The sequence below is a fragment of the Phlebotomus papatasi genome, chromosome 1 (genome assembly GCF_024763615.1).
Source record: "Phlebotomus papatasi isolate M1 chromosome 1, Ppap_2.1, whole genome shotgun sequence".
Lineage (NCBI taxonomy): Eukaryota > Metazoa > Arthropoda > Insecta > Diptera > Psychodidae > Phlebotomus > Phlebotomus papatasi.
The window spans coordinates 32,781,381-32,795,684 of NC_077222.1; the positions used below are offsets into that span (position 1 = coordinate 32,781,381).

The 14,304-nt window shown below is 33.0% G+C and overlaps 1 protein-coding gene across 4 annotated transcripts in view; it reads left to right on the forward strand.

The window, feature by feature from the left end:
• Positions 1-14,304, forward strand: part of LOC129798846 (elongation of very long chain fatty acids protein 7-like) — a 147,029-nt gene that overhangs the window by 92,717 nt on the left and 40,008 nt on the right. The window lies entirely within an intron of this gene.

Consider the following 14,304-nt stretch of genomic DNA (forward strand, 5'->3'; position numbering starts at 1 on the left):
CTGCCGTCCATGGGAATTGATCACCAGACCTCTCGGTTGCGAGTCCAGCACCTTATCCATTATGCCACTCGTGCCATGATAGAAGGTTTGCCAGAAGTCTTTCCTATGCAGTAAGCGGGATTCTCTCTAGTCTCTGGCTTATGCACTGTCCAAGTGTGGAAAAATGCAAATGCAATTTGAGACCTTTTCGCGCGCTCGAGACCATATGGGAGAGACTATTTATATGAGTCTTTGCGCGACAATTTGATTCCTTCAGAGGAATGAAGCAACATGGAAAAATGTCTTGCAGTGCGCAATATAATTGTAAAATTGAGCGGAATTTCGCAATATTCACTAATTTTACTGACGATAAGAACTATCAATAATTTTCATTGGTTAACAGCATGATGTTGATGCCGTCATGCAATTTAAACCATTTTCATTGGATATTGATCAATAGATATTGAAACGTCATTGAGTTGAGATTTGCATGTAAACAGTTTTTTTTCAAAGCATGCAACTTTTGAGCTTGCGTATTTCAATATTGTTTGCAATATTTGTCTTTTTTATTTAAATTGTAACATAAATTACCGAAAAATATCATACTTTTGCACTTACTTGATTATATCTGACATCATTCACATCTCTTGATGATACGATCAAACGATCTTTATGCAATTTGTCTAAAAAATATTTTTCATTCAGTTATTTCAGATAAGAAGTGATAAATTTCGTGAAAATTTATTGAATTTCTGCTTATATCAGATGATGACTGCAATGAAATTTCAAGAATCTGGGTTTAAGATCCCCAATTTTCAAATAAACAAACTGATGATCAAAGATGTTGCTATGCATATCTATACAATTGTGGGATTATTCGAAAATGATCTCTTGTATCATGCATCAAATAAAAGAATTAAAAGATGAATGAAAAAAATGTCAATGAGGGCAAAATTTCTTGTCTTGTGTATGAATCATTTAACTCTCTTGATCGCAAGTGGGAAAATATGGAAAAAGTGTTAGATTTCTCATAACTTTGTATTACAATGTTCTTTTTCTCTGACATTAGAGAATTTTTACAACATTACAGAACAAAATTATTCAAAGTGAATTATTGATTTGTGTTTTCTCTTATTATAATTTAGCAAAATGAAAAATATCTTTAAATATATGTACAATATTTACCTAAGAATTTGATTATGTGGAGAAATGGCAGCAGAGTGAAATAAAATAGGAACCGACTTTTCATATAAAATTGATTTTTATGAATGAAATGTTGTATACACTTCTATAATTCGGTACCTGGGATGCTGAATTAACTTATGCATTTTTCATTGATGACTCATTATCAAATTTATGTCTATTTCTGTGGCACATATCACAAAATCGAAGATGAAATCCTCTTTCTTTAGTAGAAGATCAATTTTTTTAAGATGACTCTCAGTAGAATAGGCATAAAAAATAAAATTCAAGCGATACTCACTAAAATAAAGTCAAACATTTGCGTTCTTACACTGATAAAAGAAATTTAGCTTTGCACTCACTAGCACTTCATCACTGAATACTATTAATTTTAGTTCTTGACCGTAAAGCTTCATCCTCCCCTGAATAAATCTTAACAAAATTTTATTTATTATATTGAAAAACAATTTAAAAAAAAGTAACTTCACTTGTTATTTAGAAAAATGTTCTATTTGCCCCTCGCATCCTACCTCTAGACTTTATTCTGAGATATGAACATGACATGACATGTCCAAACATGTTTCATCGTGTATGAAACAAACATTTTGCATACGTTTGCATAATTTTCTCGGGAAATTTCGTCAGTACGATCAAAAGATCCTAAAATATTTTATAGGAATTTGAACATTGGAAAAAAAGTCTCATTTGTATCCCTGATTTATTGATGAGTGGAAGACATTTTCTTAGTGAAAAGTGATAAATCACAAAATAACTTATCTGAAAATATGGAGACAAAAGAAAGATCACATCAAGTTCCAAATGTAATGAAGGCAAAGCAGCACTTCAACAAATATAATCCTGATCCTGCTGAGGAACTTCGAAAGGATGAGGAACAATATGCAAGAAATCGACAACAAAATACAACTCCTGAACTACTGAATGCATACACCTATTTTCTAAATCGAACATGTACATTGTTTATCACGATCGGGTTTTCTCCAGAGAATTTTTCACCAGTTGCTAAAATATGTGCCGTAAGCTACTGGGATGGAATTGACGCTGTAGAATTCACCCAAAATACATGGACAACGTTCTGTGCCAATGAACAAACTTTAAGGAAATTATTGGGAGAGGATGCTGGAAAGGATGATGCCAACATGAAACTGGAGTTGCTGAATATTCAACTTGACAACTGCGTGAACATTCGTAGTTACTGCGCTGTGGAAAATTCTGAACTACTTATTCTCAGCCAAAATAATGGAATTGATCGTTTATCTCTAAATATTGCAGAATTTGAAAAATTAATGTTACTTTCTGAATTTATAAATGCAACTTTGATTTACAATAGTTCTGTACAGTGGTATGTACAAGAATATTTTGAGAGATACATCAATGCTTGTAAATCTTTAGGTGTGCAAAGATTGGAAAATTCTAATTTTTCAAACAGCAATACTTTTGATCCACCAGTCAATTATTTTCGCCTGTTTCATGAAATTCCTTTTGTAGCAAGTAAATCAAATATTTCTTAAAATGTAACATGTGTATAAAAATCAAATGATGTCAAATAAAAAGATGAGAAAACGTAAATGTAAATTGTTTTAATCTTGTATATTTGCAATCTGAATCCTCTTAAGATAAGAAGAATGAAGAAAAAAATGAAACTTCAATTGCACCAGGGTTATGCATTATGCCAATATTTATCTATACCAACATTCCCTTTTCATCTCAACATATTAGGTGTGATTCCTTCATAATCACACCTATTTGCTATGTGAGCAAGATTAAAGTCAATGAAATAAAATTATTTGTGAGAATTTTGTCTTGTTGTGAAAAGAAATTGTTTTACAATCAATTATTTCAACATCACACAATGTTTCATCTATGCATCAAGAAAAACACGACATGTTTCATTGATGCATCATGAAAAAAATCAATATGAAAATGCACTGAAAAATTTTACCAACATAAAAAAATCTGCAGAGAGATATCATATTTTTTATCATCTTGCATTTTTTCTGCATCAAAATATTTTCTTCACGTGAAAAAAAAACTTCAAAGTGGCGTCTGTCATTTTTTCTCAACGTAATCTGATTTTTTTTTTGCAGCATTAGCAGGATTGTTTTAATTACATTTTATAGCACAATCAAAATGATTGTATCGAACTTCTTTGACAAAATCTACTCGATTGCATGCAACTACTTTTAAACAATTCACATGATTCCTCATGTTGATGGCAACATAAAAACAAAAAAAATAATGATACTTTGATCAGATGCGAAAGAAAACTCATTTCATTGTTTTACAATCAATTTTATTTATAACTTAGTCGGTTGTAGTTTTTCATTACACAAAAAAAATGTTGACTTCATTTTTGTTTTCTTCACGAGAAATATATTCTTGTAGTCTCAACGTATGGCTCTCGGCATATAGGGCAATGTCTTGTTTTTGAAGCACATCCTTGACAAGCAGCAACGTGTCCACAAGGTAGGAAAGCGGTATCGTATTCATTGTTGTAGCATATTTTGCAGATTTTATGTGATTGCTGTACAATATCGTATTCTGCTTCTACATTATCACAATCCAAAATTTGATCGCCAAAGAATATCTCGAACAAATTATCAATTGTATTTTCATCATTAGTGTTAAAGAATTGTACCATCAATTGTTTTTTCTCCAAAATAGTCATGCTTTTTCCATTTTTCATTTTTCTTGAAATTTTTTCCACTACACCGCGACGTAAAATCTCATTTTTGTTTTCATAAAGTAGGCCGATCATTTGCGCTATTGTCTTTTTATGTAAAATAAATTGCACCAAATCAGACTCTGATTTTTCTTTTGCCAAAGCTTCTGCTAATTGTCTCAAGCTGTGCGTACTCATTGCGATATAGATTTTTTCTGAGTGATTTTTTAAGATACACCATGTTAAATAATTGTGAAAAATGTTTGTAATGAACAATTTTCAACGAAAGAAAGAAAGGGGAGAGGGATTTTTGGGTTAAAAACGCTCTAAATTTATACTTTTAACTTTTTATTGCAAATGATATAGAAAATTATACCTCACTACTAGAATTTTCAGATGAATATACATGATCTGAAGCAGGTTTCCTAGAATAATATAACGTTTGTTCCTCAAAATCAGATAAAAAATCTTCCGCAGGTACTTGATCTCCTTCTGAATCAGTCACATATTCTACAAGGTAAAGATTTTTCTCCTGTTTTTCAAAGTATTTTTCTGTGAGCTTATCTTTTCTTTTACACATGAGTTGATCTTCAACTTCTTTGTTAGACTCCTCTACCTCACTCCTTTGAATTTTGTGTAACTTCTCAGAAGCTATGTCACGTTCCATTTTATTTAAAATTTCTTCTATCCAAGATGGCGGGTCATCGGAATGTGGTCTTTTTCGTGTAAATCTTTCCAAAATTTTCTCAGCTTCTTCTTTCGTAGGATTATGATTTATCAAAAACTGCAAAACACTTTACGTCAAATATAATTTTTATGAATTTTTTTATTAAAAAATATGGAACTCACCATATGACGTTAAAATATGAGTGTAATGTGTAAATTTTAATGCAAAAGTTAAATATGACGTCATCGGATTCTGAGAAGGGGTTGGGGGGGTATAGAGGTATGGGAGGGGGGTGTCTGCCCAGTACAATTGGTGTATGTGCATTTTGTCCGAGATGAAATGCGAAATGCGACCTCCTCAGGTCGGGCCCAAATTTTGGATCTACACGTTTTTGACACTCATAAATCAAGAATATGTGCGCTAAAAAAACGATTTTCGTGGATTCTACAGGAGAGGTTTGAAACATGTCCATGCAAAAGGAAAATCTCCAATTTCATTTTTTTGTTGCAAATGATGCTTTTCCAGGAAATCATTCCGGAATTTAGTATTTTTATTAAAAAATTCCTAATTGCACGTGTGCAGAGGATCATATTTCAACTGGGAATGGATTTTTTCCAAGAAAAGTTGTGATCGTGTAAGTGTATTTTACTAGGGCCATCAAGTCTTGTTCGAAACATGTCCTAGTGCATACAAAGAGGGAAAATCTCAAATTTCATCTTTTTATCACGTATGGTGTTTTTTCAGTAAAATATCGTACAATTTTGAAACTTTTATGAGACATTTTTCATTGCACGTGTGAAAAATAATATTTAAATTTCGCAATATTGGATAATTTTTTAAGTGATGCATAACTTGAACTGGATATTTCAACCAAGTGTGTAAAATTGTTGTTATTCTATATCGACAGTCAAACCAATAAGTTTGTTTTACGAAAGAATAACATGGTGAGTTCCATATTTTTTAATAAAAAAATTCATAAAAAGTGTATTTGACGTAAACTGTTTTGCAGTTTTTGATAAATCATAATCCTACGAAAGAAGAAGCTGAGAAAGTTTTGGAAAGATTTACACGAAAAAGACCACATTCCGATGACCCGCCATCTTGGATAGAAGAAATTTTAAATTAAATGGAACGTGACATAGCTTCCGAGAAGTTACACAAAATTCAAAGGAGTGAGGTAGAGGAGTCTAACAAAGAAGTTGAAGATCAACTCATGTGTAAAAGAAAAGATAAGCTCACAGAAAAATACTTTGAAAAACAGGAGAAAATTCTTTACCTTGTAGAATATGTGACTGATTCAGAAGGAGATCAAGTACCTGTGGAAGATTTTTTATCTGATTTGGAGGAACAAACGTTATATTATTCTAGGAAACCTGCTTCAGATCATGTATATTCATCTGAAAATTCTAGTAGTGATGTATAATTTTCTATATCATTTGCAATAAAAAGTTAAAAGTATAAATTTAGAGCGTTTTTAACCCAAAAATCCCTCTCCCCTTTCTTTCTTTCGTTGAAAATTGTTCATTACAAACATTTTTCACAATTATTTAACATGGTGTATCTTAAAAAATCACTCAGAAAAAATCTATATCGCAATGAGTACGCACAGCTTGAGACAATTAGCAGAAGCTTTGGCAAAAGAAAAATCAGAGTCTGATTTGGTGCAATTTATTTTACATAAAAAGACAATAGCGCAAAATGATCGGCCTACTTTACGAAAACAAAAAATGAGATTTTACGTCGCGGTGTAGTGGAAAAAATTTCAAGAAAAATGAAAAATGAAAAAAGCATGACTATTTTGGAGAAAAAACAATTGATGGTACAATTCTTTAACACTAATGATGAAAATACAATTGATAATTTGTTCGAGATATTCTTTGGCGATCAAATTTTGAATTGTGATAATGTAGAAGCAGAATACGATATTGTACAGCAATCACATAAAATCTGCAAAATATGCTACAACAATGAATACGATACCGCTTTCCTACCTTGTGGACACGTTGCTGCTTGTCAAGGATGTGCTTCAAAAACAAGACATTGCCCTATATGCCGAGAGCCATACGTTGAGACTACAAGAATATATTTCTCGTGAAGAAAACAAAAATGAAGTCAACATTTTTTTGTGTAATGAAAAACTACAACCGACTAAGTTATAAATAAAATTGATTGTAAAACAATGAAATGAGTTTTCTTTCGCATCTGATCAAAGTATCATTATTTTTGTTTTTATGTTGCCATCAACATGAGGAATCATGTGAATTGTTTAAAAGTAGTTGCATGCAATCGAGTAGATTTTGTCAAAGAAGTTCGATACAATCATTTTGATTGTGCTATAAAATGTAATTAAAACAATCCTGCTAATGCTGCAAAGAAAAAATCAGATTACGTTGAGAAAAAATGACAGACGCCACTTTGAAGATTTTTTTTCACGTGAAGAAAATATTTTGATGCAGAAAAAATGCAAGATGATAAAAATATGATATCTCTCTGCAGATTTTTTTATGTTGGTAAAATTTTTCAGTGCATTTTCATATTGATTTTTTTCATGATGCATCAATGAAATATGTCGTGTTTTTCTTGATGCATAGATGAAACATTGTGTGATGTTGAAATAATTCATTGTAAAACAATTTCTTTTCACAACAAGACAAAATTCTCACAAATAATTTTATTTCATTGACTTTAATCTTGCTCACATAGCAAATAGGTGTGATTATGAAGGAATCACACCTAATATGTCGAGATGAAAAGGGAATGTTGGTATAGATAAATATTGGCATAATGCATAACCCTGTGCAATTGAAGTTTCATTTTTTTCTTCATTCTTCTTATCTTAAGAGGATTCAGATTGCAAATATACAAGATTAAAACAATTTACATTTACGTTTTCTCATCTTTTTATTTGACATCATTTGATTTTTATACACATGTTACATTTTAAGAAATATTTGATTTACTTGCTACAAAAGGCATTTCATGAAACAGGCGAAAATAATTGACTGGTGGATCAAAAGTATTGCTGTTTGAAAAATTATAATTTTCCAATCTTTGCACACCTAAAGATTTACAAACATTGCTGTATCTCTCAAAATATTCCCGTACATACCACTGTACAGAACTATTGTAAATCAAAGTTGCATTATAAATTCAGAAAGTAACATTAATTTCTCAAATTCTGCAATATTTAGAGATAAACGATCAATTCCATTATTTTGGCTGAGAATAAGTAGTTCGGAATTTTCCACAGCGCAGTAACTACTAATGTTCATGCAGTTTTCAAGTTGAATATTCAGCAGCTCAAGTTCCATATTAGCATCATCCTTTCCAGCATCCTCTCCCAACAATTTTCTTAAAGTTTGCTTGCTGGCACAGAACGTTGTCCATGTATTTTGGGTGAATTCTACAGCGTCAATCCCATCCCAGTAGCTTACGGCACATATTTTAGCAACTGGTGAAAAATTCTCTGGAGAAAACCCGATCATGATAAACAATGTACATGTTCGATTTAGAAAGTAGGTGTATGCATTCAGTAGTTCAGGAGTTGTATTTTGATGTCGATTTTTTGCACATTTTTCCTCTTCCTTGCGAAGTTCTTCAGAAGGATCAGGATTATATTTGTTGAACCGCTGCTTTTCCTTTATTATACTTGGAACTTGATGTGATCTTTCTTGGGTTTTCATATTTTCAGACAACTTTTTTGCGACTTATTACTTTTCACTGAGAATTTAACCTCCACTCACTATTAAATCTGACATACAAATAAAAGTTTTTTCTTCTAATTGCTAAAATTTCTCTAAAATAATTTAGGATCTTTTGATCGTACTAACGAAATTTTCCGAGAAAATTATGCAGACGTGTGCAAAATATTTGTTTCATATCCGTAGAAACATGTTCGGACATGTCATGTTCACATCTTAGAAAAAAGTGTAGAAGTAGGATGTGAGGGGTAAGTAGTACATTTTTTCTAAATTACAACAACTGAAGTTACTTTTTATTTACGAAAAGTCGGTTTCGATTTTATTTCATTCCACTTCCTTTTCCCCATTTAGTCAAATTCTTAGGTAAATACTGTACATTTTTAAAAGATTTTTTTTTATACTTGTTAAATTATCATAAAAGAAAACATCAATCACTTTGAATCATTTTGTTCAAAAAAATTTTGGGGCTATTTAGGAAAAATTCCTTAATGCCAATTATTGTAATACAAAGTTGTCAGAAATCTAACACTTTTTCCATTCTTTCCTCACTTGCGTTCAAAAGAGTTCACACACAAGACATGAAATTTTGCACTCAATAATAATTTTTCATTTATCTTTTAATTCTTTTACTATATGCATGATACAGGAGATCGTATTTCGAATAATCCCACAATTGTATAGAAATGCATAACATCTGCGATTGTCAGTTTATTTGAAAATTGGGATTCTAAATTCGCTGCATGAAAAATAGTTTTTAGATAAATTACATAAAGATCATTTGATCGTATTATCAAGAGATGTCTATGTATGATGTCAGTATTCAGTGGCAGAGCTGATAAAGGGGAAGTGTAGGGATGTGCTCCCGTGAGCTAGGACCCAATTTAAGGAGCGTGTATCGCTACACTTGAAATGGGGGGAGAAGAATAATTTCAGGAGCGCAAAGCGTCTCACAAAAATTATTCTTGGGAGGAATATCTTACTCAATGTTGATGTCTCTGGTAACTCCTTCGGCTACTTAGTCCTCTGGAGTTTATCTGCTAGGGATTTTAGAAGTCTTACTTCTCTCAACTTCACTTAACTGCTTGTCTTGACCTCTTTCTCTTAAAACTCCTACAGCATCGCCCAAATATGGGTTTCTATGCTTAGCTCCGCAATGAGAAGTCTTCGGGGTTTTATGATCAAAAGGTGTCTTTATTCGGCATAATTGCCTATTTATACAAAGGTACTTAGTATTAAAATATACAAATTGAGGTGGGAGAAAATTGGGGAAAAAGTGCATAAAAGTGCACGCCTCCGAAAGTGTAGGAAGAAATGGGAGAAATTAATTTCATATATAATGACTAGGCAAATTCAATCGGTTGTGTATATCTACACAGTCACATGTATAGATATACTGACCTATGGTAAAGTTAAGAAAAAACATTACAACTTTAATTGTTAATATTCAGCAAACTATTGACAGTTAATTAATGAAACTTCTTGTGCGTATATTTAAAAAGTAGTAAAAATACTTTAGTTGGGGAATTATTGATTAAATATAAATTATTTCCTCACAAGATCGGATTAAAGATGAGATAAATTAGCGAAAGCCATGTTCAGGTCTGAACATCTTGGGGCCGGAACGGGCGAGAAGATGAGGATGTTCACTCCACTCAGGATAATGTTGATTTGGATGTCCAACACGATTTCTTTAAGAGTGATGAAGCTTTGTTGTACGATGTCCTTGGGAATTGAAGACCTCTTCTTCGTAGTAGGCTCACATGATTTTGTATGATCAATTACGTATTGTACTCGACAATATGTTGAAATTTTATATAAATGCAAGAAGATCAAATACTTTTCTTCCTGCATATTGTTGGCACTAACTTGATGTCAAGCCAAATGATTATAGTGGAATTATGAAGCTATAATTTGAATGAAGCATTCACCACTAGATTTATATTAGTAGACTTATTGTCTGGAACTACCTCAATGAAGTATCCAAAAAATATTATCAAAATCAACTTGTGAAATTGATAATTTAGAAATCCTTATCATTTACTGATTTATATTGAAGCTTCCTTGATGTTCACAGATGTGAACTGCTCCGATATTTTCACTTGTAGAGTTAATCTACCACGCAAATGAAATGCGTATTGATGTTTGGGTTTGCATGAAGAGTAATCGTGAACTCTAACTGCAACTTGCATACAGCTTTTCAGCTTGAAGCTTTGAAGAATCTGATGATATAGCATCTCCGTTGAATATTCAGTTGTTAATCGATGATGATAATCTAAATGATGAATCCCTCACAGTTTCACCCTAATGTTGATAAACTGCATATTATCTTGTACTAGTCCAAAAGATTGATGACTGCTTGAACCGCAATCTTGAAATAGTCTATCTATATTACAGCATCATAAAGTTTTTACTTTTAAAGATACATGGATTGCTTCCACCAAGATCATTTATTGCATAACAAGCTATACACTTTAACTGCAATTCTGGGGTGCATTTTTCCATGCGATGATAAACAGATCACATAAAAGAGAACTGCTTCCTTTGGACTAAAGCTTCAATGCCAATTGATTATGGTCTTTAGGTCTGATCCTCATAGTTTTAAATTGTGACTGAATTAGCTCATTTATTTTTAATTAATTAAAAATAGGACAACGCAATATACCTTGCATCTTTCTTGTTGTCAATAAATTATTTTGAAAATAGAAATTTCTCTATCCTTCAAGAATGTCGCTGCTATGGCTTAACTATGTCAAACACTATTCAATTATTTTGCATTGTTAAAAAAGCTTTAATGAAAGTCCTTGCGTGGATTAGAAAAGAAAATGATTCAATAAAAATATTAAATTGCCCAGAGGATTATCATTGAAAAATCTTTCCCCTCAGGAAGTCTCCCAAATCCACAATAATTAAAAATATTTGGAATTATTTATTTGAAAAAAATGTTCGGGTAATATCTGTCAATCTGAAAAAGGTAATCCTTTCCGAAGGAAATTTGCCAAAACCACAGAACAAAAGGATTGAATAGAAAACAGATTATTTTACGTTCTCATTTCCTTCAATATAGCTTCTACTACTTCCATTTCTTCGTAGTAAGTTAAAGGAACTAAAGAAGATGACATTTCCATTGCAATTCTATCTGCTGCTCTTAAATGCTCATCCTCTTTATCTGGCCATTCGGATTCTGATCGTCGTAGCCACGAAGGACCTGCTACCCATTGTTTGATTTTCTTTGAGTGGGGATGGACGGATACCTTGTCCCACCCATGATACAGGATTTTCCTGAATTTCATTCCAACGAGATTTGTCGGTTAATTCATGAATTTTTGCTACTCTGGAGGATACAAAACCTAACCAAGTAGATGAATCTTGAGCGATCCATGCCAATACTTCTCGCGAACTTGTCCAAGCAAATTTATCGATCTTATCAAGATTCATGGTTTGCTCTATCATTTGCATAAGTTCTGCCGACAAAAGAGCTGCTCTTAATTTTAATCTTGGCAAAGTTGTATTACTTGTGATAGAACACATAAGTGATTCTACAGCAATTAGATGCACTGATTGAATATCGTTGCGAAGAATCCGTGCATAGACAACCGCTGCAAGCTCTGTCTCGGAAGCATCGGAAAATGCGTGAAGTTGTACTTCAGCGCCAGAAGAAAAATCAATGTATCTTGGAACTTTGATCATTTCAATTCCTGGGAACGTTTGTATGAGCGTTCTCCAGTCTTTGAGAATATCCTTGGGCAACCTTGAATTTTTAGGTGTGTTAGAACGACTGGGTTGTCTTCTTATATGCTTGGCATATGAAACGACCGGAGCCAAACATCCCAAAGGATCAAACATGGAAGTAATATCCGAATGGATCTTACTTGCGGTAATTCTACCAATTGAAAGAAAATTAGATTTGTATTTAAAATTGTCCGTTAGTGGACACCAAACAGTATCAAATGCACTGCTTGCATTACGATCAGCAAAATTTAATTTCTTATATCTTTTCTGAGATTGTGAAATTATTGAAAGCAGTTCCCGAGAATTGTTCGGTAATGTTCGAATTTTCATGAATTCATTTTGTAACAATAAGTCGCGAGGATTAAATGTTACCAGGTTTAAAGGATCTACTCCCATTATTGTGTCATTGACATAATAATCCTTGAACGCTGCGGTTGTAGGAGTTTTGTGAGTGCGATTTTGAAATAGGCTCTGATGTCTTGAGTGTCCCTGATGTACACTTCTATTTTTCTTGAATGACGTCAACCCTAAAGAGAGTTTTGTCTTTTTGGGACGCGAAAAGCATGAAATCTGAAATACTGTTTCTTTCTGCGTCGAGTAATAAAGTGGAATATTAATATTGTTTTTCCTTTGCTGATTAAAATTAGGGTCCGAACTTTCCCAAGAAAATCTGTTGTCTTTATGAACCAACTGATAACCTGGCGGCACCCAATTAATTTGGGATGGGAGCTGATGTCTCAAATATTCCAGAGAATATGCGTTGTCTTTATGAACCAACTTGTTCCCTGGATGCATCCCGGAAATTTGAGGTGGGCACTGATGTCCCAAAGAGTGATTGCTTTTATGAACCACGGTTGGATCTTCTGATGACAACCAAGTATTTTTAGGATTGCAAAGAAATCCTGAATTATTGAATAACTCAATATTGTAATTATCAATCGTATATCCCGCTTTTATCCAATTAAAATTTGAACGAACTGACTGTCCTACATACCCGAAGGATACATTGTCATAGTGAACCAATGATTGTCCCGATGGCAAGGAAAGTTTTTTATTAAACCCGAAGGAAACATTGTCGTAGTGAACCAATGTTTGTCCCGATGGCAAAGAAAGCTTTTTATTAAACCCGAAGGAAACATTGTCGTAGTGAACCAATGATTGTCCCGATGGCAAAGAAAGCTTTTTATTAAACCCGAAGGAAACATTGTCGTAGTGAACCAATGTTTGTCCCGATGGCATTAATTGTTCTGAGCATTTATATCCCGAGAATTTCTCTGAATTTCCATTGTCTTTTTGAACCAATGAATGTTCAGAGGATTTTTCAATTTGAGAGGGATATTGACTTTTTGTGAGTCCTGGAAGAACTATGTTGTCTTTTTGAACCAACAAATGTCGCGATTGCACCCTTTGTACCGGGTATTGATATTCCAAGAGCTCCAATGAAACTGCATTGTCTTTGCGAACCAACGAACTTTCTGGAAGACCCTCATTTTGAGAAACATTTTGTGAAATTTCTTCTACCTGATGCTCATTGAAATGTGTCTCTTCTATATGAGACGTGAATAGTGCGGGTGGAGACTTACCTCCCTTCACTGAAAAGTTTGGATTTTGCTGCCCATAGGGCGAATTTGGGATTTCAGATTGATCTTCGTAAATTGTTAAATTTAAATATTTCTCTTCTGAAATATTTTCAAGAGATCCAAGATCAATGAACTTGCGCTCAATTGATGATTTCATTTCAAAATATAACGATTTTATCGAATGGAAAATACTCTTAAAATAATTATTATCATCGTTGAATGAACTTCTCTTAAGTTCTTTGTGGTTCATATAAAAGCTAATCCAAGCATTTTCAAGCTTGCTGAGTCGATCAAGTAATATTTCCCTAGTCTTAAAATAAGAGATTTCTTCATTGTGTGTCACAAATAAAGACTGTATTTCACCCGCCAAAATTGCTTGATCATCGATTTTGCTCCTCACACATTCCATTGTGTCGTTTTATGTGCGAAAAGTGCAGACGTGAAAAATGTGTTATGACGCGATCGATGGGGAAAAAGTGAAAATTTAAGTGAAATTCCAATTATTTGTCTTACCAAAGGTCAGAAAATAATCTACTTGTGGCTTTTTTCACTTAGAAAAGACGCAACTTGGCTCCGGCGGATTTTGCACTCTACCGGCTGGCGATTGATTAGAATTGTTTGAGACTTTGAGTCAAAGGCTTCCTCTCCCACGCAAGTTACACCAAAACCAAAACAATTTCTATTTTGCCGAATTTTTATCGAATTTTTACTTATATCAGTCTTCGATTAATTTTGCAGCATCTGCAAGCTGGAAGCTGCAATGGCGAATTGATTTATGGTGAGAGA